The following is a 24,334-nucleotide window of genomic DNA, read 5'->3' as shown; positions in this document are numbered from 1 at the left end:
TGTCAAAGACCTAACTAGAGAAACTTTTTTTTTTTTTGGTCCCTTTGTCTTTTCAGGGCCGCATCCTTGGCATATGGAGGTTTCCAGGCCAGGGGTCCAATAGGAACTATAGCCACCGGCCTACTCCAGAGCCACAGCAACGTAGGATCCAAGCCGCCTCTGTGACCTACACCACAGCTCATGGCAACGCCAGATCCTCAACCCACTGAGGGAGGCCAGGGATTGAACCCAAGTCCTCATGGATGCTAGTCGGGTTCACTAACCGCTGAGCCATGATGGGAACACTCTAGAGAAACTTTTAAAAAACAATAATGTTCCACTAATGGATAACTGGATAAACAAAGGTTGGTGTATACATACAATGACATGTGGAGGAAGCTTGAGGACCTTGTGCTGCATGAAATCAGCCAGACACAGAAGGACACACACTGTGTGATTCCACTTTTCTGAGGTCCCTAGACTAGGCAAATTCCTAGGGACAGAAAGGAGAAGAGGGGATGGGTATCATGGGCTGGGGGGAGGGGGGTTAGTGCTTAACACGGACAGAGTGTCGGTTTGGGAAGATAAAAAAGTGCTGGAGATGACGGTGGTGATGGCTGCACAACGTCAACGTACTTAAAGCCACAGAGGGGAACACTTAAAAATGGTCACAATGGCAGGGAGTTCCCGCTGTGGTGGAGGGTTAAGGATCCAGCACTGTTGCAGCTGTGGCATAGGTTGCAGCTCTGGCTTGGATTCGACCCTTAGCCCGAAACTTTCATGCGCTGTGGGTGCAGCCAAAAAGAGAAAAAAAGGCTACAATGGTAAATTTTACATTACATACATTTCACTGCCATAAAAAAAAAACAAAACAAACAAACAAACAAAAAAAAAACTAAGTAATGTTTGTGAACCTGCCAGGGAACTGAATACATTGAAGGTTTTTTTTTCCAAATATCTCTATCAGAACATAAAGCTTCTCAGTTTGGTGAATTGCTGAGATCTTATGCTTCCAGATACCACGATGCCGAGAGGAAGGTTTTCCACATTCTGTTGCTCAGTTGGAGGGCTAACAGTGCCCCGTGGATCCAAAGCCGCACGAAGACTTTTTTGATTGTGACTCATGTGTGACAAACCCTTCTCCTGCACAATTAGGGAGCAAATGAAGCTGACACAGCATTCCAGCATCAGGAAGAAATAAAGCTTCCCCCTCCCACCGTCACAGAGGTGAAACTTCTCTAGGGCCCTCTCAGAAAGAAACCAACTCTGGCCACAATCCGGTATGCTACCCTTTCATTTAAGTTGCCTGTCATTGGAGTTCCTGTCATGGCTCAGCGGTAACAACTGGACTAGTAGCCACAAGGATACAGGTTTGATCCCTGGCCTTGCTCAGTGGGTTCAGGATCCGGCGTTGCTGTGAGCTGTGGTGTAGGTCGCAGATGCAGCTCGAATTCCAGCGTTACTGTGATTGTAGCTCCAATTTGACTCCTAGCCTGGGAACCTCCAAATGCCAAGAGTGTGGCCCTGAAAAAAATGCCTGCCACCACCAACAGCAACTGTTAACACTGGTCTAACAATGCATTGGAAACTTCCTGTTAATACACAGAGAAGGTGTAGCTGACGACCAGGTCTAAACTGCTCTTCTTGTGCCCACTACATATTGCACAGTTTTTATCACAATTAATTAGCATTTGCATCTTTAAAAGTAACTTTCGGATTTTACTTTATTACATATTCACTTTCAGAAATGTTAGAAAATAAGCATAAGTAACAGCATTTAAAATTCTATCACCTAGAACTTGACACACCGTTGTAAATCAGCTACATTTCAACTAAGAGAATCAACCTCTATCACCTAGAGAACCCCCACCAGCATCACTCTGCCGTTGCGCTCGGAGCTGTCACTGCTCTACGCAATTGTCTAAAGTTCAGCCCCTTGTATGGACTTTGCCATTCTCCCCAGTTACACACGGCAATGTGTGATCCAGAAGGAAGGGTTAGGCGGCATTCCCAGCATCTCACAGTCTACCTGGAGGGAAGTCAGAATTAGAATTCAATCTACTTGGCCGTCCAAGCCTCTCTGCCACTCCAGGAACTATCTGGACAATTAGAGCCAATGGCTGAAAACAACAACCTCCTCTGAAATGGTTTCCATTATTTGGATGGTTGAGAGCCAGCAGGGGACTGGCCTGGGCACTGAGCGAACATCTGGGTGAGGAGGCGGCCAGAGAAGCACCCGACAGCTGGAGGCCACGTGGACACGGAGCCTCCCCAGCTGGCAAGGCCCCCCCCCTCATTCCACCTCCCCGCACCCCCTCCCCCTCCCCCTCCCCTCATGTCACCGCCTTCAAAGCCTTCCACGCCCTCTTCATCAGCTCACAGCCCCTGCTCCTCTGCCCTGATAAGCATGTCTTCTGACTTCTTGGTCCCTTTCTTCCCATCGTGGCCCTTGTCTCCTTTTCCACCTGCCCTGTGGCTGGAGGAAGTCTCCCCCTCTGGCCTGTCAGGGATGGTTTCCTCCCAGAGTCTCCCCAAAAGCAGCCGTTCCCAAAAGGCTCCCATGGACCCCATGGCAGCTTCCCCAGTGGCAGCTTCGCCGCTGCTCAGGCATCATTATGGGGGGACAGGAGGCATTGCCCGGGCCCCCGTCAGGGCCAACGCAGATGCTGGTGCCTTCGAGGCCACTTGCCCACAGCCCACGGCCACGGGCAGACCTGTGTGGCTGACGGAGGGCCGGGCGGGCAGACGGGTGGGCACCCCCTTCCTGGGGGCTCCCGCTGACTCTGCCCACAGCCAAGTTCCCGGGTAGAACTAAGAAGTGTTTAATTTGTCTGAAACCACGGTTTCTCAAACCTACTCGACCACACAAAGCTTTTCCATCCAAACACCTAGTATCCTGGAGGGAGGAACACACGTTGGAAAACGCAGGGATAGACCGTCTGCAGCCAGACTTCGGCCCTGAAAACCACCAGTCGGTGGATGGAGAGGGATCACCAGGCCTTCACAGTCCTGCACAGAGTGGACAGCCTGGGGAAGCTGACACTCAAGCAGACATTCCACCACAGTCCAACAACTCTGAAATCAAATTTCAATGCCGTCAGCTAAACACACTTGAATGGCGTAACTGTCACTGCCTCCAAATGGGAGCACGTGGTCACAGTTGTTCAAACTGCTGTCGCTTCAGCTGAGGAACGTCCCTTTCTGGGCCCGCGCACACTAGTTTAACTGCGGTTTAAAATGCTTTCAAAAAGATGATGCCAGGATTCAGCATTGAAACACAAAGTTCTTGGTATATATGGAAACAGAACTGAATATACATTTTATTTTATTTTATCTTGTCTTTTTAGCACTGCACCCGTGGCATAGTTCCCAGGCTAAGGGTCAAATCGGAGCTGCAGCCGCCAGCCTACACCACAGCAACACGGAATCCAAGCTGCGTCTGTGACCTACACCACAGCTCACGGCAACACCAGATCCTTAACCCACTGAGCGAGGCCAGGGATTGAACCCGCATCCTCATGGATACTAGTTGGGTTCATTACCACTGAGCCACGATGGGAACTCTTGAATATACATTTTACATTAGTAAATTAAATGTATTTGGAGGAATGGCCAACATTCCATATTTTATGGCACAGTGATAACCAAAACTTCTGGGGCCTAAGGAAGGAAGACGCCCAGATGAAATTGGGTCACTTCTTACTAAGGTGTTTATCACAAGCCAAACAAGGCACCTGGGGCAAGAGAAAGGGACAGCTCCCTGGAACAGATGGCAGACACTGCAAAGCAAGACCGGCTGGATTCATGATTCCTGGGACCACTGAAAGGCCCTGTCCTGGCAACTGGCAGTCACTTCTCTCTTTGCCACACAGAAAACAAAAGCACAGTATAAAGCGGAAGGAGCCCACGAACGCTTAGTTCACGCCCAGCTTAGCATCTCAGTAATCTCCTCACGGAGTTCCCAGGCCCCAAGAGAGACCTGGTGGTTCCGAGCAGTGCGTGTTTAAGGCCAAACAATGCAACAGGCATTTATGCTCCACCAACTCCAGAGCCATCCGAAAAGCTGAAGCACACACACTGAAGGAAAACCACTTCTATCTCATCCTTAACAACCTCACAATCACCCTTCAAGGTCAGCTCTCGGAAGAGGAAGCTGACGGTCAGAGACGCGCAAAGCCTTCCCCTGGGTGTCAGAGCTAATGATGCTCTGCCTTGTCATTGGCGTCGCTTGGCGTTTTTCTCCTGTAGAACCTAGGTTCCTTCTGGGCGAAGACTGTTAGGTTTGCCTCAGCAGAACCTAGCCGAGCATCTTGCCACAAAATAGGATAAACAGCTCTTGAAGGAAATAATCTCTTCCAAAGAACCCCTCTGGTTATAGCATCTTTGGCACTTGCAGTAGCTGACTCTGTGCTTCTCGCCACATGGAAGAGGATGGTGAGGAAAAGGCGCCAAAAGAAACGAAGAGGACAAAGCACAGTGGCTGGAGCCCCGGACAGAGGTGGCCAAGAGTCACCGAGTAGAGACCCGCTGGGTCTGCAAGTCGTTTCTCAGCGCTTCACCTCATGTGCCCCCACCTCCTAGGCCTGAGTGTGGGGTGCATGTTTAATACGGGGACTGGCAGGGCACACCTGAGGACACAGTCCAGGGGGGTTTCATGGATGTGACATGTCACATGCCCACAGGCCTCGGTGCCTCTGAAATGACAGCAAGGAGAGAAGCAGGTGTTCAGAGTCTCCTGAATCCACAGGCCTCATCTGCTGGGAACAACGCAGGGGACAGAAAACAGGGGGCCACTGTCTGGAGACCCTGAGAAAGCTCCAGAGTGTCCCTGCCCTCCCTCTCCCAGGCTCTGGGGTCGCCCACTGCCTGCTCCGATGGCAGCAGAACAAAGGACCCTGATGGGCATCTATGTTACAGGTGCTCTGGCCACCGCCACCCCAAGAGAGCCACAGGGCCCACATCCCTCACAAAAGGCAGGCACCGGCCTGAGGTGGGTCCCGTCCAGACCCTCCACATCAGGACCCTCCTATCCCTTCTCGAATTCCTCATCACTACACGGAGGGGACACTGCAGGACAGAGCGATGCCTGAGGTCACACACATGCAAAGCATTATCCTGTATTCACCTGCTCTTGGAAAACGATGCCTGCGCAGACAGGGCTGCCAGCTGCTGGGAAGAACAGCCTGGTGTGTGTTGCCTGCCTCACCCTGGGGACGGTCATGCCCTGAAATACGACTCCCGGAAATAACAAGATGATACTGTCCAACCCAAATTTTACGTTGTCTCTAGTCAGCTCCAGTTATCTTCAGAGGAAGCATGAAAGACAAAGCTATGTGAATTTCAAGTCACGTTTACTTAAAAGGCACACACGGGGGAGGATTTTGGAACAAGGGAGAGAAGAGTTGTCACGACACATAATGATACCTGTTCCCATTGCAAAACGTTTATTTTCATTTTCATAGGACTTTCTTTCATCTCCAGCCTTCTGAAATTGTGCAGAGACACGCAGGGCATAAAGCGCAGGTGGCTGTGGGGTGCAACATCCCTAAGACCCCTGAACTCTGACCGCAGGTGCCTCACTCTGCCAGGGCTCCCCCCTCCACAAGCCAACTGTCCCAAAGGAAAGTTTCTAAGCTTCTGAGAGCCTGCAACCTTCATATCAATGAGTGACAATTAAAGGATTTCCTACTTATTACTCCAAATAATATGAAGATTTCTATTCTGTCAATCTATCACGGCTTGATTAGATTTTCTAAAGGTGCTCAGGCTACTTCCTCATTTGATAACCAATGCAGGATGTCTCAGAGACCCGTAATAGCCACTCAACATGTTTCAAACTTTCTTCTTCAGGGGCACAAACAAAAGTAAAAAACCCACAGAATAGAAGAAAGGATCTGCAAACCATTTACCTGATACAACAGGATGTTACCAACTCTCACAACTCAATAATTAAAAAACAAGTAATTCAGTTTTTAACACGGGCAAAGGATCTGAATAGACAGTTCTCCAAAAAAAGATATACAAGTAGCCAATATGCATGAAAAGATGCTCAGCATCACTAGACACCAGGGAAATGCAGGTCAAAAGCACAGTGAAACCGCTCTTAGCCTGTCACTACAAAACCTTAGACTGGGGCTTAAATGGCAGAAAGGTATTTTCTCACAGTTCTGGAGGCTGGAAGTCCAAGATCAAGGTGCAAACACAGCTGGGTTCTGCTGAGGGCTCTCTTCCTAGTTTGCAGACAGCTGCCTTCTTGCTGTGTCCTCAGGTGGCAGAAGGAGAAGGAGCAGCCCTGGGGTCTCTGACCCTAACCCCATCTTGGGGGTCCAGCCTCATGACCTCGTCTAACCCTAAATGACTCCGAAAGGCCCCATCTCCGAAGAGCACCACACCGGGGCTAGGACTTCACATGCAGATTTTGGGGAAAATAATTCAGCCCAAAGCCATTCCCATTAGGATGGCTATAATAAAAAGACAGACAGCAACAAGCATTAGGAGTTCCTTGGTGATCAAAAACACAGTGCGAAAAAACTATTCACAAAACAGAAACAGACTCACAGACTCAGAGAACATACTAATGGCTGCCAGGGCAGGGAGGGAAGGAGTGGGATGGACTGGGAGTTTGGGGTTAGTAGATGCAAACATCGAGAGTGGATAAGCAATAAGACCCTACTGTAGAGCACAGGGAACTATATCCAGTTTCTCGGGATAGAACATGATGGAAGATAATGTGAGAAAAAGAATGAACACACATGTACGACCAGGTCACTAGGCTGTACAGCAGAAACTGGCACAACACTGTCAATCAACTTTAATTTTTTTTTAAAAAAGGAGTTCCCTGGTGGCCTAGTGGCTAAGGACTTGGTGTTGTCAGTGCTGTGGCTCAGGTTTGATCCCTAGACCCTGTAACTTGCACATGCCACAGGCATGGCAGAAAAGAAGGAAGGGAGGAAGGGAGGAAGGGAGAAAGAAGGAGAGAAAGAAAGAAAGAAAGAAAGAAAGAAAGAAAGAAAGAAAGAAAGAAGGAAGGAAGGAAGGAAGGAAGGAAGGAAGGAAGGAAGGAAGAAAGAAAAGAAAAGAAAGAAGAAAAGAAAAAAGAAAAGAAAAGAAGAATCAACTTCTGCAGCCCAAAGGAGCCAAGTCCTGGCCCCCAAACTCACCAGCAGTGTGACCACCACGCAGAGGTGACCTTGAGCCAGCCACCCAAACTCTCCTGCCCTCTGTTTCCTCTTCTGTTAAAATCCTTGGAGGCTGTTATGAAGGTTAATCAAAACGCATGGAGGAGTTCCCGTTGTGGCACAGTGGAAACAAATACAACTGGGAACAATGAGGTTGCAGGTTTGATCCCTGGCCTTGCTCAGTGGGTTAAGGATCTGAAGGATCTGGCATTGCCGTGAACTGTGGTGTAGGTCACAGATACGGCTCAGATCTGGCATTGCTGTGGCTGTGGTGTAGGCTGGCAGCTGTAGCTCCGATTCAACCCCTAGCCTGGGAACCTCCATATGCTGTGACTGCGGCCCTAAAAACAAAAAAAAAAAAAAGGAAAAGGAAAATGGAAACACTTCACAGGGCCTTGCCCATAGAAAGCTGTATCCCATAGACATTCACCTTAATTACACTTCTGAACAACCACAAAAATCACTCTTGCGCAATCACCAGTGATTCTTTTTGCCAACATCATCAGAAACTTGGTTGTGTCTAGGGAGAAGGGGCAGGTTGGTATTATTTTCCTGCTTAGGCATGGCATTCATAAGCTACACAAGCATGTCAGTTCCACAGGAATGTGACCTAAGCGAGGCTCCATTTTCAGATACAGTTTGTGATATTGCAACTGAGTCACAACGGTCCTGGTTTCAACCTGGCCAGACAGCTCTGAAATATCTTCCCTGGAGGGAGACTTTTGAGGGGCACTGCTGACCATCCCACGCCTGAGGACGACCCTTCAGTGGCATCTTGCTTCTGTGGGTGAAGCCTGCTTCGGAAGAGATGCCATGAGCCTGCTTGCACACACTCTTTGCACACGCTCTTTGCTCTCTGGCTGTGTCAAAACTCATACGCTTCATGCATTCTGCCCTGTTTCTTCACTTGCTTGGGGGGGGATGCAACTTACTTTTTTTTTTTTTTTTTTTTTTTGTCTTTTGTCTTTTGTTGTTGTTGTTGTTGTTATTGTTGCTATTTCTTGGGCCGCTCCCGCGGCATATGGAGGTTCCCAGGCTAGGGGTCGAATCGGAGCTATAGCCCCGGCCTACGCCAGAGCCACAGCAACGCGGGATCCGAGCCGCGTCTGCAACCTACACCACAGCTCACGGCAACGCCGGATTGTTAACCCACTGAGCAAGGGCAGGGATCGAACCCGCGACCTCATGGTTCCTAGTCGGGTTCGTTAACCACTGCGCCACGACGGGAACTCCGCAACTTACTTTTTAATCAACTCTATTCAAGTGTAATTTGCACATAATACAATTCATACATTGTTAGGTGCACCGTTCAATAAATTTGGACCAACCCATAGAACCCCCCAATCAAGATATTTCTACTCCCCTGGAAAGTGCCCCTCCCCATCTCTCCAGACAACCGCTGATCTGCTTGCTGCTGTTCTCGATTAGTTTTTTTTTTTTTTTTTGTCTTTTTTGCTATTTCTTTGGGCCCCTCCCGCAGCATATGGAGGTTCCCAGGCTAGGGGTCGAATCGGAGCTGCAGCCCCCGGCCTACACCAGAGCCACAGCAATGCCGGATCCGAGCCGCGTCTGCAACCTACACTACAGCTCACGGCAACGCCGGATTGTTAACCCACTGAGCAAGGGCAGGGATCGAACCCGCGACCTCATGGTTCCTAGTCGGGTTCGTTAACCACTGCGCCACGACGGGAACTCCTGTTCTCAATTAGTTTTACCTGTTCTAGACTTTCACAAAACAGAATTATAACAGCATTCTTTTTCTTTCAGCTCTTTGTTCAGCGTAGCATCTGTGAGATCTTCCTCTGTTGTCAAGGTATTAATAGTGCATTCCTTTTAATTCATCCATCCATTGAATTCACTTTGGATGGATATTTGGATTATTCTAGGCTTTGGTTACCATGATAGTCTCTGTCTTCTTTAATTGTCTTATTTAGTCTAATTACATTTAACACCGTCTTTCAATTGTTTATTTGAAATCACTGCAGACTTAGAGAAATGTTGCAAGGATAGTTGTGTTCCCCCTAATGTTAACATTTTTACGTAACCGTGGCACAGGCAGCAACAACAGGAGATTGCAACAGTATGATTAAGTACTTTGCAGATCCTCTTCCAGTTTCACCACCTTTTCCCTAATGTCTTTTTCTGGCCCCAAGTCCAATCCAGTCCTGAGCCTCACATGACATTTAGTTGTCATGTCCCCTCTAATCAGTGACACTACCCTGATGTTTCTCCTGTTTTCCTTGACCTTGAAACTTGGATGAGTACACTTTCGGACGGCCCCTCCCTCAGTTTGGGTTGACGGGTGTTTTCTGGAGAGCAGGCTGTGGTTGTGCATTTTAGACAGGCCACCAGGGAACTCCAGAAGTTGATTTCTTAAGCGCTGCATGTAGAGATTAGATTTTCATAATAAAGATATTTGTGTTAATGATATTTTTTCCCACATAGTCTCCAATGCCAAGGCAGTGAAACAGGAAAATATTAAAAGGAAAAAACAAAAAGCCTGGCACTCTAGGTATAAGATATAACTTCTTTTTGACCCTTTGGGATAGAATTTCACCTCATCAGACAAGGTTTCACAAAGTTTTCAAAGACCCTCTCCTAGAAGTAGAGAAACAAGAAGACAGGTGCCAGGTATGAATCACTGTTGAGTCACCTGGGGCTGTGTTTTGTCAACGGATTAAAAAGTCTCCGGGTCACCTTTCCTTCCACTCTGCACATCCTGCAGGTTCGAACAGTGCCTTACACGGGTTACAAATCACTTTCATATCCACCGGCTCACTTGCTAGTTCAACTCTGTGATAGAGGCGTGGAGGGGGTGCACTGGGAGCCTCTTACACATGAAGACAGGGAGACTGGTCCAAAGTCCCTGGGAACACAGGGGCAGTGATCCTAGACTTCTGTTTCTGTTTTCTTTTTTTTTTTTTTAAAGGCCGCACCCGTGGCGCATATGGAAGTTCCTGGGCCAGGGGTCAAATTGGAGCTGCAGCTGCTGGCCTACACCACAGCCACAGCAATGCGGGATCCAAGCCTCATCTGCGACCTATACCACAGCTCATGGCAATGGTGGATCCTTAACCCATTGAGCGAGGCCACGGATTGAACCCACATCCTCATGGATACTAATCAGGTTTGTAACCTGCTAAGCCACAATGGGAGCTCTGATCCTGGATTTCTGATTCACAGGCAATGGCAGGGAGGCCGAGTGTCCCCAGGCATTGGGGTCCAGGGTCTGTGGGTCAGTAGATGTTCAACATGAGGACTTCCTGCTGTGGCGCCGCAGAAACGAATCCAACTAGTATCCGTGAATACGACTATCCGACGAATCCAACTAGTATCACTCAGTGGGTTGGGGATCTGGCATTGCTGTGGCTGTGGCTGTAGCTCCAATTCAACCCCTAGCCTGGGAACTTCCATAGGCCACAGGGGCGGCCCTAAAAAGCAAACATAAATAAATAAAAATAAAAGCTTAAAAAAAAAAAGATGTTCAACATGAAGATGACACTCTAAACATTCTACTTGGCAAAACAACAGAAGCACATTCCCAAGGGAATACCAAGGCGAGCGCCAGGAAATGACAACAGGTCATCGTAGTCAACGGTGCTCAGTGACACTTCCTTATTTCACCAAATCTAAGAAGCTACTGATTTTAAAATGCACCATCATTCCATGCCAGTCAGAAAGCAAAGTCCTCCCAACTAACCCATGACACGTTGACTTTAAGATGCATCCTGACCTCAGATGTGTCCAAACATGTCTCAGGTTTGATGAAATGCAGAAATGCAAGACCCGCTTTCTCCAACTGCGGTTATCACCTTCCCCGGCGTCACTAGCTCGTTACCTTATCGATACTGTTGAATAGCGGCAGTGCCATGTGTGGGACTGTCAGTGGGAAGAGGAACAGGATGAAAGAATGAAAGCATCATCTGCTGGGAATCTGCTCAGATCGGGTCCTTCAAGGAAAATTCTAGGAGCCTGGAGCGGCGAGCTCTCAGCAGCTCCCTGTAAAAGCAGCTCTTACAAGAGTGAATTTTCAGATCTCCTTTGTCTACTGCCCGTCAAAAGAAATCACATGACAAACGCTCAGCTCTTGGGACGCAAACCCTGTGCAGGTATTGGAGCATCTGGGCGACGACACCCTGACACCTTCGTTTTGTTCAGTGAAGAGTTAAAGGAGGCAGCTGGTGCTGACCACGTGCCACGAAGCGCCCAAACGCACACAAAGCATCAGAGCAGATTCTCAGCCGAGCTGCCGGCTGTGATCCCTATTGAAAGGATGAAGAACGGGGAGCTCAGGAAAGCTCAGTGGGTGGGTGAGGTCCATTGGGTGGAATGTCTGCGTCAGGATTCAAACCCACGTCTGTCCACCGGCCCCCAAAGGCCCTGCGCTTTCCATTGCTCAGGGGACAGAAAGCAGGAAGGGCGGAGGCCTTTAAAGGCCTGAAAATCAGCTAGACTAAGCCGGAGTCTGGAAGGCCAACACTCTGTCTAAACAACTGCCCAGCAAACTATGGACCTTTTGGTGCAGAAGGGCCCATTCACGTGGGGACCATCGGTCCGTGGGACAGCTGTGCACCTGAGTAAGGGGGTTTCTGGCACCACCCCAGCTTCATGTCACGTCTCACCTAAGATCTGCCTGAGAACACAGAGCCACCAGCCACGCAGCTGGAAGCGAGGACAAGATGTGAACACAATCACCATGGAAGACAACGTGTAAAGAGGGCCACACGAACGACCTCTGAATATAGCAGCCCCTTGAAGCCAACTCCCAGCCATCAGGGACATTGGTGGCCGTGGAGCTGGGCTCTGCGCTGCACCATGAAGAACAGACAGGTGCTAGTAGCCAGAGGAGGGAGCGTGCGTGGCTCGAGCAAGCATCTGGGAACAGGACACGGGGGAGAGGAGAGGAGTCTGCGGAGGTGGAGAGGGTGAGGTTTGACAGGTACTCACCACCAAGGTAACAATATTCTATGAATTCACTTGGGGCTCAAGAAGGCTGAGCAGGTGGTGGGTTTCAGGGCAGCAGGGTGACTGTCTGACTACCCTGCGGAGTGGACCGGGAACCACCAGCTGGCGGGAGAGCTGGAGGGGTAATTCACACCTGACTCACAAGGTCTCACGCCTGGGCAGGGGCATCAAAACACAACGCAAAGCAGATCATAACCCACCGGACTTAGGGAACCAAAACAAGGAAGGCTCCTCAGGAAAAGAATAGAGACGCTTTAGAACAGTGATTCTCAACCGGGGGCATTTTTGCAATGTCCAGCAGTATCCAGGGACATTTTCAGGTGTCATCACCGGAAAGGTGGCATCTGGGGGGGGCAGAGGTCAGGGATGCCACTAAACAGTCCACAGCAGACAGGGCAGCTCCCACAACAAAGAATTCTCAGGTCCACAATAATCCACCATGTTGAGGTCTAGACGCATAATTCGGGGACCGTAGGGAAACGGAAGTGGCACCAGGGTTCCACTCACCAGGCAGCTCACAAACCAAAAAGTCAAAGGAACCATGGGCCTTCCCTGCAGCAATGCAAGCGAGTCACCAGGACCTGCACACACTGTCCACTCCCCCCACCATGCCCCATTCTGTCTACACTCCTGTGCACCTGCTGTGCCCTGGCCCCACGAGCATGGTCCCTGCCCTCCAAACATTACTGACGAGAATGGAGGCAAGCATGGAAGATGCACACCCATGTTCCATGTGTGCTTGGACATGGATGCGGTACAGACACAAAGGGAACGCCTCTTTCCCAAAGGAGCCTGGAGGCCAGCATTGGGCTCGGAGGGAAAAAGCGACACGACATGACATGACATGCTTGAGCAGCGTGGCTGCGGCCGCCTGGGCAGGAAGACCAGTCAGGTGGCTGTGTCTGTAACTCAGGAGAGGTGCTGCTGGAAGGAGGCCGGAGAAGGGGCCGGAGGAGGTGAGAAGAGGTCAGGGATCCGGGTACCTCCCGAAACCAGACTTGGCGAGGTTCCCGGCTGGGTGGGGTGTGGGCAATGAGAGCAGGAACTCGCGAAGGCCTCCAGGGCCCAGGGCAGCTCAGAGGGTGAGGCGGAGAGTGCATGCGAAGCAGGTCTCAAGGGAAAGGTGGGGGGACCGGGCTGGGCCGCCCCTCAGACCTTCTAGAGAAGACATCGCTTGAAGAGTAGAGATGCGCGGGGGAGGGGCAGGCAGGAGTTGAAAGCGAGAGGTCGGCAAGAAGGTCTACAGCCGTCTGTGTGCAGAGAAGAGATGAGGTCCAAGGAGAGGAAGAAAACCAGGAACGCTGTGGCCAGTGAGGGAGCAGGGAGCCTGGGAGAAGGAGGTGCCTGGAGGCCAAGTGCAGACCAGAGTTAAGGAGTGGGTGAGGGTGCAGCGCTTGAGGGTCCGTCCTACCAAGCCTTCTCATTTGAACTCAGTGGGGCTTCACTGGACCCTTGCGCCCGGCAACCTGGGGCCAAGGACATGAGTGATAGGAACTTCTAGATGGTACCACTTGGTTGTCTGCATCAACAGCCTCGCAACTTCTAGATGGTACCACTTGGTGTCTGCATCAACAGCCTCGCAAGCTGTGCACCTGGGATGCACTCATGGAACTCCTAACCCAACTCCTTCCCCATCTGTCCATCTGGTCTCACGTGGGGCCAAAAATATCCCACTAGCAGCGGCACAGGGAGGAATGTTCCAGGTCCCCTTGAGAGCAGCGGGGGATGCAGACGGAGCAGAGGTCAGGTCAACGCTTGCTCTGGCGGGTCTCCCTCAGGCCTGGACCATTCCTTCTGCTTCCTGTTCTTTCTGCATCTCTGCTCTCTCTCTACTGCATCCCCACACCACCTGCACTATGGCTGCATTGTACACAGGTGGGTCTTCAGCACAGGACACGGGCGAATAAAAGACTCCAGAGGTCTGGGGGTGCTGCACACTTGCTATTTCTATGTCCAAGGAAGCACTGGAGCAAAAGTTACTCAAGTCCAGGAACTGAATCTTACACCTCCAACACCCAGGATGGGCCTGGACCAATATTTGTTATTCGAATAATTCAATTGACAGAAAAATCATTAAGGATGGCGTTCTCCTTAGGCCACATAGGCCTATTTATAGCAATGAACATGCTATACAATTACAAAGCTCCTTGCCCTCAGATCAACAACCACAGGCAGTTACGGAGCATTTGAAGCCCAGGCACTGGCAGACACTGTTTTGGCTCTGAGGATGCAGCAGACACTGACCAAGAACCAATAACTAACAGAGTCAGAGATGGTGATGAGTGTTCCAACACAAAGAGCAGGGAAGAGAGAACTCCAGGAGGGGGCGATTCCACCGCTGAAGCGCGAGAGTCGGGGGACCCCTCCGGCACAGCAGCATCATGTGTGTCCACATGGGCAGGAAGGCAGGACCAGGCCATGGGGAGCCTGGAAGACCACGGTGTGTGGCTGGCTTGTGTTTTATTTTTTTATTATTATTATTATTTTTTTGTCTTTTTGCCATTTCTTGGGCCGCTCCAGCGGCATATGGAGGTTCCCAGGCTAGGGGTCTAATCGGAGCTGTAGCTGCCAGCCTACGCCAGAGCCACAGCAACGCAGGATCCGAGCCGCGTCTGTGACCTACACCACAGCTCATGGCAACGCCGGATCCTTAACCCGCTGAGCAAGGGCAGGGATCGAACCCGAAACCTCATGGTTCCTAGTCAGATTCGTTAACCACTGCGCCATGATGGGAACTCCCTGGCTTGTGTTTTAATTGCTAGAGGTAAGGAGGGTATTCTCTGGCAAGTGAAAAGGCCCTGCATACATCAGGAAAGACACACGAAATCTGCAGGAAACTCCGCTTGTGATGGCTCTGTACCTGACATGCTGAGAGTCGGGACTCCAGGTGGCTGGAGATCAGGTCAGGAGCAGGGCTGGGGCTAGCAGACTCTGGGCTGAGACAAGTTAAAGGACCCAATCCAAGCCCCCAGATGAGGCCTCGCCTCCATCCTGGAGAAGGGCCTGTCGCTGGGAAAGCCAGTAGGTCCCTGCTTGTCAGCCAAGGTGCTCCGTGGTCACAAGGAAGGTCTTGGACAGCAGCCGGTCAGCAGAGGCGTTTGCTGGGGCTGCATCAGTGAGCTTTAAACATCCGAACTCGAACGCCTCTAGGTGGGAAAACACGCTCAAGTTCGCACTTGGGCCCTCCTCCACCCCTGGCTGCAATCAACCCCCTCCAACCCGAATTTCAGTTCCCCCAGCCCCACCCCAGGCGCCCCTGAGGCCAGGCCCTCACAGGCACTTGGCTGGCTCACCCCCACGTGGGATCTTCTGTGTATTCAAAGCTCATTTTAGATCTGATTTCACAGAGGTTATCTTTTCAAGATTAAGAAAATACAACATGTCAAGATTTTGAGTAGTTTCCAAACACAGGGACTGTCTCGGCATCTGCTCACTTAGGACAGACTGCTTGGAGATGGGGTCAGACCCCAACCCATCAGAACCCCTCTCCTGAGAGTGTAGACCCCTCCTTCCCTTCACGACCCACTGCCGACCCTGCACACCCGGCCCCCTCGCGGTCATTCCACAAACCAGGACCTCCCTTCCCACCGACGACCACTCCCCACCAGAACTGGGGAGCACAGCAGCCTGTGCGGCTGGAAATGTGGGGCAGGCTGGGCAGGGGCTGAGGGTTCTAGGTGCCCCTCTCCACAGCAGCACGGCCTTGCCCGCAGCCTGCAGAGCCCACATGCCGCACGGTGGGTGCCGGGGGTCTACACAGTCTGGTCCTCACCCACTTCCTCTCAGCAACCACAGGCAGGAATGGAAAGCTACTGTCTCCATGTACAGCTGAGCAAACTGAGGCACAGAGACGCCAGGTCAGGTGGCGTGGCCAGCTTCTAAGTGCCAGCAGAGTGACTCTAGCGTCCAGCCTTATCATCTTTGCTTCCCGCAGCCTGTGCAGTCAGGGCATAACCTGATAGCACCGTCTAGAACCCCGCCCCACTCCCACCCCACTCACTAGCCCTGCTCCCGGGTGGGATATGACATTTCTGGTCCTGCGCTTGAATGCCAAGACTCTTCAAAGGTTTAATTACTTTGACTGCAGGTCTTGTATCCCAACAAGATCTGTATGAAGTAGTTGGTAATTCATTACTAAAATTTCCGGGGAGAAACTTCCCGGCAAGTAGGGGTGAGGCGCAGAACCTTACAGATGAGCCCGTGAAGGGACACAACTTCCTCCGCCTCCCTCATCGATGCCCCCCCCCCGCCCCCCGACATCTCCGGGTATTTGCTGAGAAGAGAAATGAGTGGGAGGGCCCGGCAGGAACGGAGAAGCTCTGCAGCTTCTCCCCAAAGTCCTCTCTCTGAAAGGAGGGCAGAGTGAGACTCGGCAGTGAGCTCGGGGCAGAAACGCTTTGTTCTCATACCTTTGCCCCCCTGAGCAGGGCTCAGAGCAAACCTCCCGACTGGACATTCCAGATAACTCTGATGTGACCGTCGGGGGCTGAAGTTAGTAAACCAAGAACTTCTAACCAGCTGCCTTCTCAAACGGAATCCCAGGCCTCAGGAAATCAGCCCCGGACCTTTATCAATTATTCAGACAGGAGTGACCTTGGAGGAGCTAGCATTTCTGGGGCTCAAGGAAGCTAGAGAGGAGCAAGGACCCCCGGTGCATCCCTGCCACCTGGAACTCAGGCCTGGGGTCCCCAGGTCATCAGTAGCTGGAGACAGAGTCTCAAACCATCCTTGCCATCCCGACTAACCGCAGGGGCCCCTCCAGGCCAGGCCCAAAGCCAGAGGCACAGCCTGAGCCTCCAGCCCAACCACAACCCCTGCCTGCAGGCCCGGGGGTGGGAGACGGTAACTGAAAGCAGCCAGAGGCCCCGGGTAGGAACGGGCCTCCTCTGCCTGCTTCTCCACCCGGGTCTGGTCCGCAGCAGAGGGATCTCCCAAACGGAACCAGCTAAAGCTGCTTGAAACAACGGACTGCCGGCACTGGAAGGGGCCTCTAGGGCAGGCTCATCTAACGCCCACACTGCAGAGAGACCACCGCGCCCTCCCCCAGCAAACCTCCCCTCAGAACCGCCCCGAAGAACAGCACACACATACAGGCGGGCTGGGTTCTCTGGGGGTCGGAGGGTTGGGGTGCAAAAGAAATTCTGAGAAAACACCCCGGTGTCTTTAGGGCCTACACTTGCTCACAGGAGACCCTGGGGTCTCGGGCTGGGCTGGCGACAATTATCGGCAGGAGGGTCTCAGTGGCAAAGCCTGAGTCGAGGCTGCCTGAATCCTGTGTGTCTGATATTTGGAGGGGCTGGAGAGAGCCTCTCCCAGTACCAACCAGCTTCCAAAAAGAGATGGGAGGAAAGCCACGTGGGGAGAAGCACAGAGGAGAGAGGCCGGCTTAGAAAGTCTAGAGGAGATTTCAGGTTGCATGGTTGGGAAAGACCCAGCTGCAACCACAGGAGCGAGGACGTCTGGAAACGCTGCCCAGTGGCCAGCAGGGCGAGACCAAGAGCCAGTGGGTCAAACTGGGATGAGAGGGCGGAGGCTTAAATTTAGCCAGGTAAACAGAGCTGCTGGGGGTGGGAGAGCAACTGGGAGACGCAGGCCATCACCTGCCAAGGCTGGCCAGACTCTACCAAGCTGCAAGCCCACCTTCTGGCCTCCGCCAATTCGCTGCCTGCCCAGGGGGGCGGGGTGGACCGTCCGGCCCTCGGAGATGGGGAGAAGGTTACTCTTACTGTGGAAGGTGGTTCAGATTAAAAACGACAGGCCCTTTCATCTTCATCACAGTATCCGTTCCCACCCCCCTGCTGGATTTCTCTGGACTCATGGATGCAGTTTGAAGATGCTTAATAGAAACCAGCCAGGGCTGCCCTGAGGTGAGTGTGGGGATCCCCCCTGTCCCCTCGGCACCAGGAGTTTCTAGATCTATTGCTGTTGTGAGTCTTAAAGGGGCTACAAAAAAACAGCACCAACCAGCCACTGAAAAGGCCTGGGCCCATGTCCAGGTGTGGATGGAGCACAGGTGGTGTGGGGAGACCTGTTTGGAAGGTGAAGGGCTAAGCGGCAGGAGGTTTGAGAAGGAGCGCGGGACAACAGCGCCCGAGCAGCGTTTATCTGGGAGACTCATGTAAAAACCTCCTCCCTGGCTGGGGCGGCCTGCAGGCAACCCAGACCCCACAGAACCACCCTGGGAGGGAGCCCTGGAACAGGCTGGCCTGGGCTCCTGTCCTCTGTGAAAAAAAAAAAAAAAAAAAATTTGCCAGCTGCCACTGCACTAAGACCAGGGGGACCTACCAGGTGAAGAACAATCCAGATTTTTTCTTTTCACAGCATATGGCGCCCAGCAATTTGGCTTAAGCTTTGGGCATAGAAAATTCTTTTAGAAAAGGGTTGTTTCAAGCCAATAAGACACCCTTGGAGACAGGCGCACCACCAAAGGACCTGAAGCGGGGCTGGTTTCAGACACTCTGAGCAAACGCCTACCCACCCACTGGGAAAGCAGGGCCAGCTCCCAGTCCCGGCCAGGCAGACCCCTGTGTCCCATGCCTGCTGCTGGCTTTCTTTAGCAAAGGACGGGCAGCTACCCTTAGGTCCTCATCCGCATGTCCTCTCGGGAGGTCCTTTACTCCACGAACCTCCTCCCTCGCCCCTTTTGGGGTTGAGCCCTGGCTCAGGCCGGCCTCTCTCCCCGGGCTCCAGGCTGGACCTCACCACAAAGAGCCCGGTTGCATCACTCCTCTTGCAAGCGTGCAAAAGGCTCTGAGCACTGCCTTTCCTTCCCAGGAGACACACCTCCTTCCTCCCTCTATTTATAACCACAAATCTCTGTGAAGAGAGAACAGACGCTATTTTGAAATGGAGGAAACCACCACTCAGCCTCCCACCTCTCACAGGTCGGGGATTTGCCAGGATGCCCATGTGCATCTGGACGGGCGTGTGGGCACAAACTTGGGGCCGGACATCCACGCATCCCCACCTGAGATGGGAGCCTGGCCTTTGATAAGTAAACTGCACATGTGAATCAGCAGCAGCAGGAGGCGCGGAATCCAGGAAAGGGTCCTCGGCTTTCCCGCCGAGTGTGGCTGCTGCTCCCTGGTCCCTATGGTGCCTTAGGGCCAGCCACAGAGGGGTCATCCTAAGCTGCCACCCCTGTGCCTGAATGGGCGCTGACTGCCCCCACTGACCCAGAGATTTCTGCACCCACACTGACGGCAGGGTCCAGCCATCCCATCACAGCTCTGTCAAGTGGGCACTTCCTTGGCCACTGGAGCAGTTCTGGAGACTGGTAACCTGATCCTAGCCTTTCTCTTCCAGGTACCAGGCTGAAACTCTGCCCAGGGAGCAACTGAAAGTTGTTGCCAAGTGGCCAGGTGGCCAAAGCAGTGAAGAAGGCCCCGTAGAAAACAGAGAGCAAAAATGCCCATCACAGCTGGGTAACCGCCTTGGCCCGCCGGCTCTGTAACAGAGCAGCAGCCACGCTCAGAGCAAACTGTACAATCTCTCAAAAGGACCTGCAGGGTGAAAACGTCTAGGAAAGGGGCTCTGACTAGAGTGCATGGCTAAATACACTCTGAGGCACCAGAAGAAGACGGAGAAAAGCCAGTCGGCACTTTCCCCCCTGGGCAGGGATGGGAGGAGGTCCGGGAAGCAGAGGCGCAAAGAAAGAAAACAGAAAACTCCGGACGCCCAGCCGAAGACCTGCTCGGGCTCAGGCAGGAATTCAGGCACTAAACTGGCCCTGTTCGCGGGGGTTAAAAGAATCCAGATGCAGTCCTCGCCACAGTCTGGCGGGTGCGGGGCGCAGACCCCACCGCGGACCCCAGCTGGGCCCGAGCAAGCCGGGAAAAGTGCGCGGGAAGCTGGGGGCTCGCGGCGGGCGGCCCGGGCCGGGGCCGAGCCTGCGCGCCCGGGGGCGGCTCCCCGCAGCTCCGCGGCCGCCGGCCCGGGGACCCAAAGCGGCGACGCCCGCGGGCCGGGAGGGCGGGGGCCCTCGCTACCTGCCGGCCGGGGGCGGCCCGACACGGCGGAAGCCCGCGGCCCCAGCTTTGTTCGGCGGCGGGGACCCCTTCCCCTGCGCGTTCCCCCTCCCCGCCAGTCCCCCGCCCTGCAGACCCGCCCCGGGCCGAGCTCACAGTCCCCGGGATCGGGGAGTCGGGTGGGGATGGGGCCAACCCCGGACCGCGCCTCCTCGCTCCGGACCCCGGCGCCCGGAACGGCCCGCGAGCACGGGGAAGCTGGGCGGCGGGACGCGGGCTCCCCTTCCCCGGCCGCCGCAGGGCTTACCTGCGCGTCCGCGGCTTGTCAGGCCCGCGGGCTCCGGCTCGCTCTTCGCCCGGCCCGGCCCTTCGAGTGCCCGCGGGGCCGGGGTGACCGGTACACCGACTCTTCGCGCTGCGCTCGGGTCCCACCGAACGTCCGCCCGGCTCCGGGCTTCGGCCAGTCGCTCCCGCCGAGCCCGCGCTCCCTGCCCGAGGCTCCCGCGCAGCGCCCGGACCGAGCCTGCAGGGCGGAGGCGGGGCGCGGGCGGTGGCCGAGCAGAGGAGGCTGGGCCCTGGCGCAGGGCTCGGGTCGCCGGCTGCGCGCTCCTCTCCGCCGCGGCCGGGAACTTGGGCCCGAGTTGGCTGCGGCGGCGGCGGCCGCGGCTCCGAGTGCAGGGCCGGCGCCGGGCAGCGGGTCCCGGGCCCCGCGCTCCGCCCCGCGCCTCCTCCCCGCCCCCGCCGCGCCACGACAACCCGCCCCCGGGGCTCCTCCCGGGCGGGACCCGGCCTCGCACCTGCCTCCGCAGCCCGCGCGCCCGCTTCTCCTCCGACCCAACTCCCCAGGGCGCGTGGGGAGCCCGCAGCCTCAGAGCCCCCGCACGCTTACTACCCCTTCGCCGGAACTGGACCCGGTCCTCCGGGAGCACCTGGGGACTCACCGGCCAGCGGCGGCCTGGGACGCCCAGCGCTCCTGCACGGAGCCCCCAGCTCAGCGGCTGCGGGGCCGGACGCTCTGGGAGCGGACTCACATAGTAGCTTTTCTACTTACATCAGACACTCGCACGCGCTTTATCCTCCTGTGAATCCCCGCAAGGAGTGGAGTGATCTGTTATTTCTGCCTCACAAACCCGAGCCATTCCCTTCTAGTCCTGGACCTCTTTCGACAGCCCCCAGCAGGGCGATCCCCGGGATCAGGAAAGCTGATGCGGCCGGGGCACACCAGGAAAAAGGTTTCCAAATGGGATATGCGCGATCTCATCACTTCTGGGACAGCGTTTGGGCTGAATCCGTCCCAAGCCGCTGAAGGGAGTCAAAGCCTGCGAAGTGACTAGAGCCTGCAAACTCACTAGAGCCTCAGCCCCGACCTTTGTCCAAACACTTCGATTGAGGTCCCCAAGTCTGGGTAGTGAGTTACCTCCTGGCACCCCTGGGTGAGCTGCCCCAGGAGTAGCAGAGGCAGAACTCCAATTCCAGCCCTGGACCCTGTCCCAGACGCTGGTAACAGGGCACAAACCAAGAAGGCCGGCATGGTTTGAGGCCTGACCTCCAAATGCTTTTCTTTCTTTCTTTCTTTTTTTTTTTTTTTTTGACTTTCTGAAACCCCCTTCTCTTCTCTGAGTAGGAGGTCGCCCTGCTGAAGAAATTGACTTTGAATGCAGTACAGTGAGAAAACAAAACAACAAGAATCAAAGCCTTGGCCTTTTTAAGATTAGTAACCAAACAGGGTGACAGCTTTCCCCTTTCAGCGGGGGAAGGGGTTTCAGGGAGGGTCAGGGAACGAGGGACCAGGAACCCACCACACCGGGCTAGCACTAAAGAGCTATTGTCCTCCGGGTTTTACAATAAGGAAAGTAAGAGCAGTTTTAGCCAATACCAGACTAATTAGAGGGAGAGTCTTCTGTGGAATGGTGCTGGCCTGGCGGGAGGTGCTCTGAGACTCTTCTCACCTCTCAGTGAATGGGGTTTATGAGACCAGGTTCAGCAACCTTAAAGGAATGGCCTCTAACTGCCTCGGGGGGGGGGCTGCCTTTACCAAGGGCAGCTAGTTCAAGGCTCTCTCTTTGGGGGCAGATGGGACAGGGGGGGGAGCTGATATAATGCAGTCATAAAAGCTTTGAATCCACTCTGTCAAATTACAAATAGGCTCAGATTGTCTGCTCTGCAGAATAAAGCATCAGTCTGGGGTTGGGGTCTCTGCAGGAGATCAAGGGAAGACCTTGTCCAGTAGGCCCCAATCTTTCCAGAATGCAACCTGGGAGAATTTGGGGATTCACTTCATACTCATGTATATTGAGCCCTAAACATGCAAAGATGGCTGAGACCAGTTCCTGCCTTAGGAAGTTTGAAGTTTAAAGGAATGAGCATAAAAAAAGGCAACTTTGCTTGACCCCAAGCCAACCGCCCAGAGGGAGAGCAGGTGACAGATGACAGCCACCCCAGCTGAACGTCCCTTGCATGGTCCTGCACCTCCCACCTCCATCTCTGTCCAAGATGAGTCAACTCTTGTGGTCCAGTGAGGGAAGCTGCAGCACCCCTGGGAAAGGAGCTTGTGGCTCAGTGGCTGGGAAAGCATTTGAACGTGGAGCCCCAAGTTCTGGGCCAGATTCCCAAGGGAAGTGGTGAGCTTCCCATTGCTTGAGTCACTAAGGGCTGGGGAATCTAGAGCCAGCCCTGGAGGCGTGCGCTGGTGGGACAGCTCTCACCCATGTTTGTCTGTGATTGCTAGGTGGGGTCTCTCACCTCCTCCCCAAAATAAAACATATCTTGACTTGGCATTTGTGGTTTAAACAATGAAAGGGAGGGAGTTTCCTGGTGGCCTAGTAGTTAAGGATCTAGCATTGTCACTGCTGTGGTTTAGGTCGATGCTGTGTCAAGAGGTTCGATCCCTGGCCTGGGAATTTCTGCAGTGGGTGCAGCCAAAAAAGAAAGAAAGAAAGAGAAAGCAAATAATTGGACCTACGAAAATTAGTAGCGATTCTTTCCTTTTTATGGGAGACCCTGTCCTACTTCCTGGCATGCCTTCACAGGCCACCAGCCACCCCAGAGGCCTCTGTCCAAGCCAGAATGGCCTACAAAACCCAGTCGGAAAGTGTCATGGGGAGATAGCCTCCTCTGCTTCCTTAGCCCTCTGGGGCTCTCCTGTCAGGTGCATCTAGGGCTGCCCACCTCCCCCTGGTCTGTGCATGTGGAGGGCAACTGTTCCCCTCACCATCCCAGCACTGGGAGGAAGAGCTCTGGGTCTCATAGCTGCTCCAGAGGGAGGAGGGAAAGTGCCCTGACGTGGGCAAATCCTCCACCCACTCTGCTTCTCTGGCCCCTTCCCTAGGGTTTATTTGGGATCCTCGGGCAAATTCTTGGGGGCACAGGCCTGATGAGCCTTTGACAGAACAGGACAGAAAGGCAAAGCTAGTCACCTTTATCAGCAGCCCATGTTCATTCCGTGCTTGTTGTCTGGATGTTCTTCTGCGAACAAGGGCTTGCAAAACTGGTAGATTCTGACCCAAACATCCAGACACAGTCCATAGATCACCCCCACGGATTCATGGTAGCCGGGACCATTTGGGACGTGGGGGTCGGGGGTGGGATTCTGAGCACTGGAAGCAGTAGGGGTGGTAAGAAGACACTGTTTTCATGAACTTGAATGAGGCTCTGCCGTTTACTTGTAGGAAAAAGTTCACACCTCGAGGCCAGCAGTTGAGGGAATTTGCATAAAGGCAACCTCAGGCTAAAGTATCTAGTGTCCACCTCCAAGGGTGCAGAGTTGCATTTCTCTTGATTGAGATCTGTCCAATGAGAACAGCCACGCTCCCTGCCCTGGGAAGGTTCTCCTTGAACCAATTCTCCCTAAAGAGGGGCCTGTGCCCTCCAGGGGTGGGGAACCTAGCAAGGGTGCAGTGCAGGGGGCTCCACATGCCCCTCCCCCCAACTCTGGGCTCATTGCCTGCACGCTCTCAGGAAGGCGCCGCTGTCTGTCTCATGAAAAGGCATGGTGGCGGCAGGACCACCTGCCTCGGGGGACATGGGAACTAAATCAGGTGACGCAGATGTGGAAACCCAGTCCCACACCATTCATGTGGTATATAAACAATAAAAACTAAAGGCAGTACTATTACTTGAAAGTGGCCAGGACCCAGTTTCCCACTTGGACAGTCTAGTGCTGCTCTTGGCCCTGAAGTCCTGGATTTTAATCCCCATTTTTTTCTCCTAGGAGAAGATGTACAGAGTCTTAGACTGTTCCTTGAA

The 24,334-nt window shown here is 53.5% G+C and overlaps 1 protein-coding gene across 1 annotated transcript in view; it reads right to left on the bottom strand.

Moving 5' to 3' along the window:
• WNT5B (Wnt family member 5B) overlaps positions 1 to 20,786 on the bottom strand; it is a 104,781-nt gene extending 83,995 nt beyond the window's left edge. The window contains 1 exon segment of the mRNA XM_021092498.1: positions 20,397 to 20,786. The gene's annotated coding sequence lies outside the window, so the exon portion shown is untranslated.

Source organism: Sus scrofa, chromosome 5, assembly GCF_000003025.6.
Source record: "Sus scrofa isolate TJ Tabasco breed Duroc chromosome 5, Sscrofa11.1, whole genome shotgun sequence".
Lineage (NCBI taxonomy): Eukaryota > Metazoa > Chordata > Mammalia > Artiodactyla > Suidae > Sus > Sus scrofa.
The sequence above is the reverse complement of the archived record's forward strand: the minus strand, read 5'-3'. Positions and strand labels throughout refer to the sequence as shown.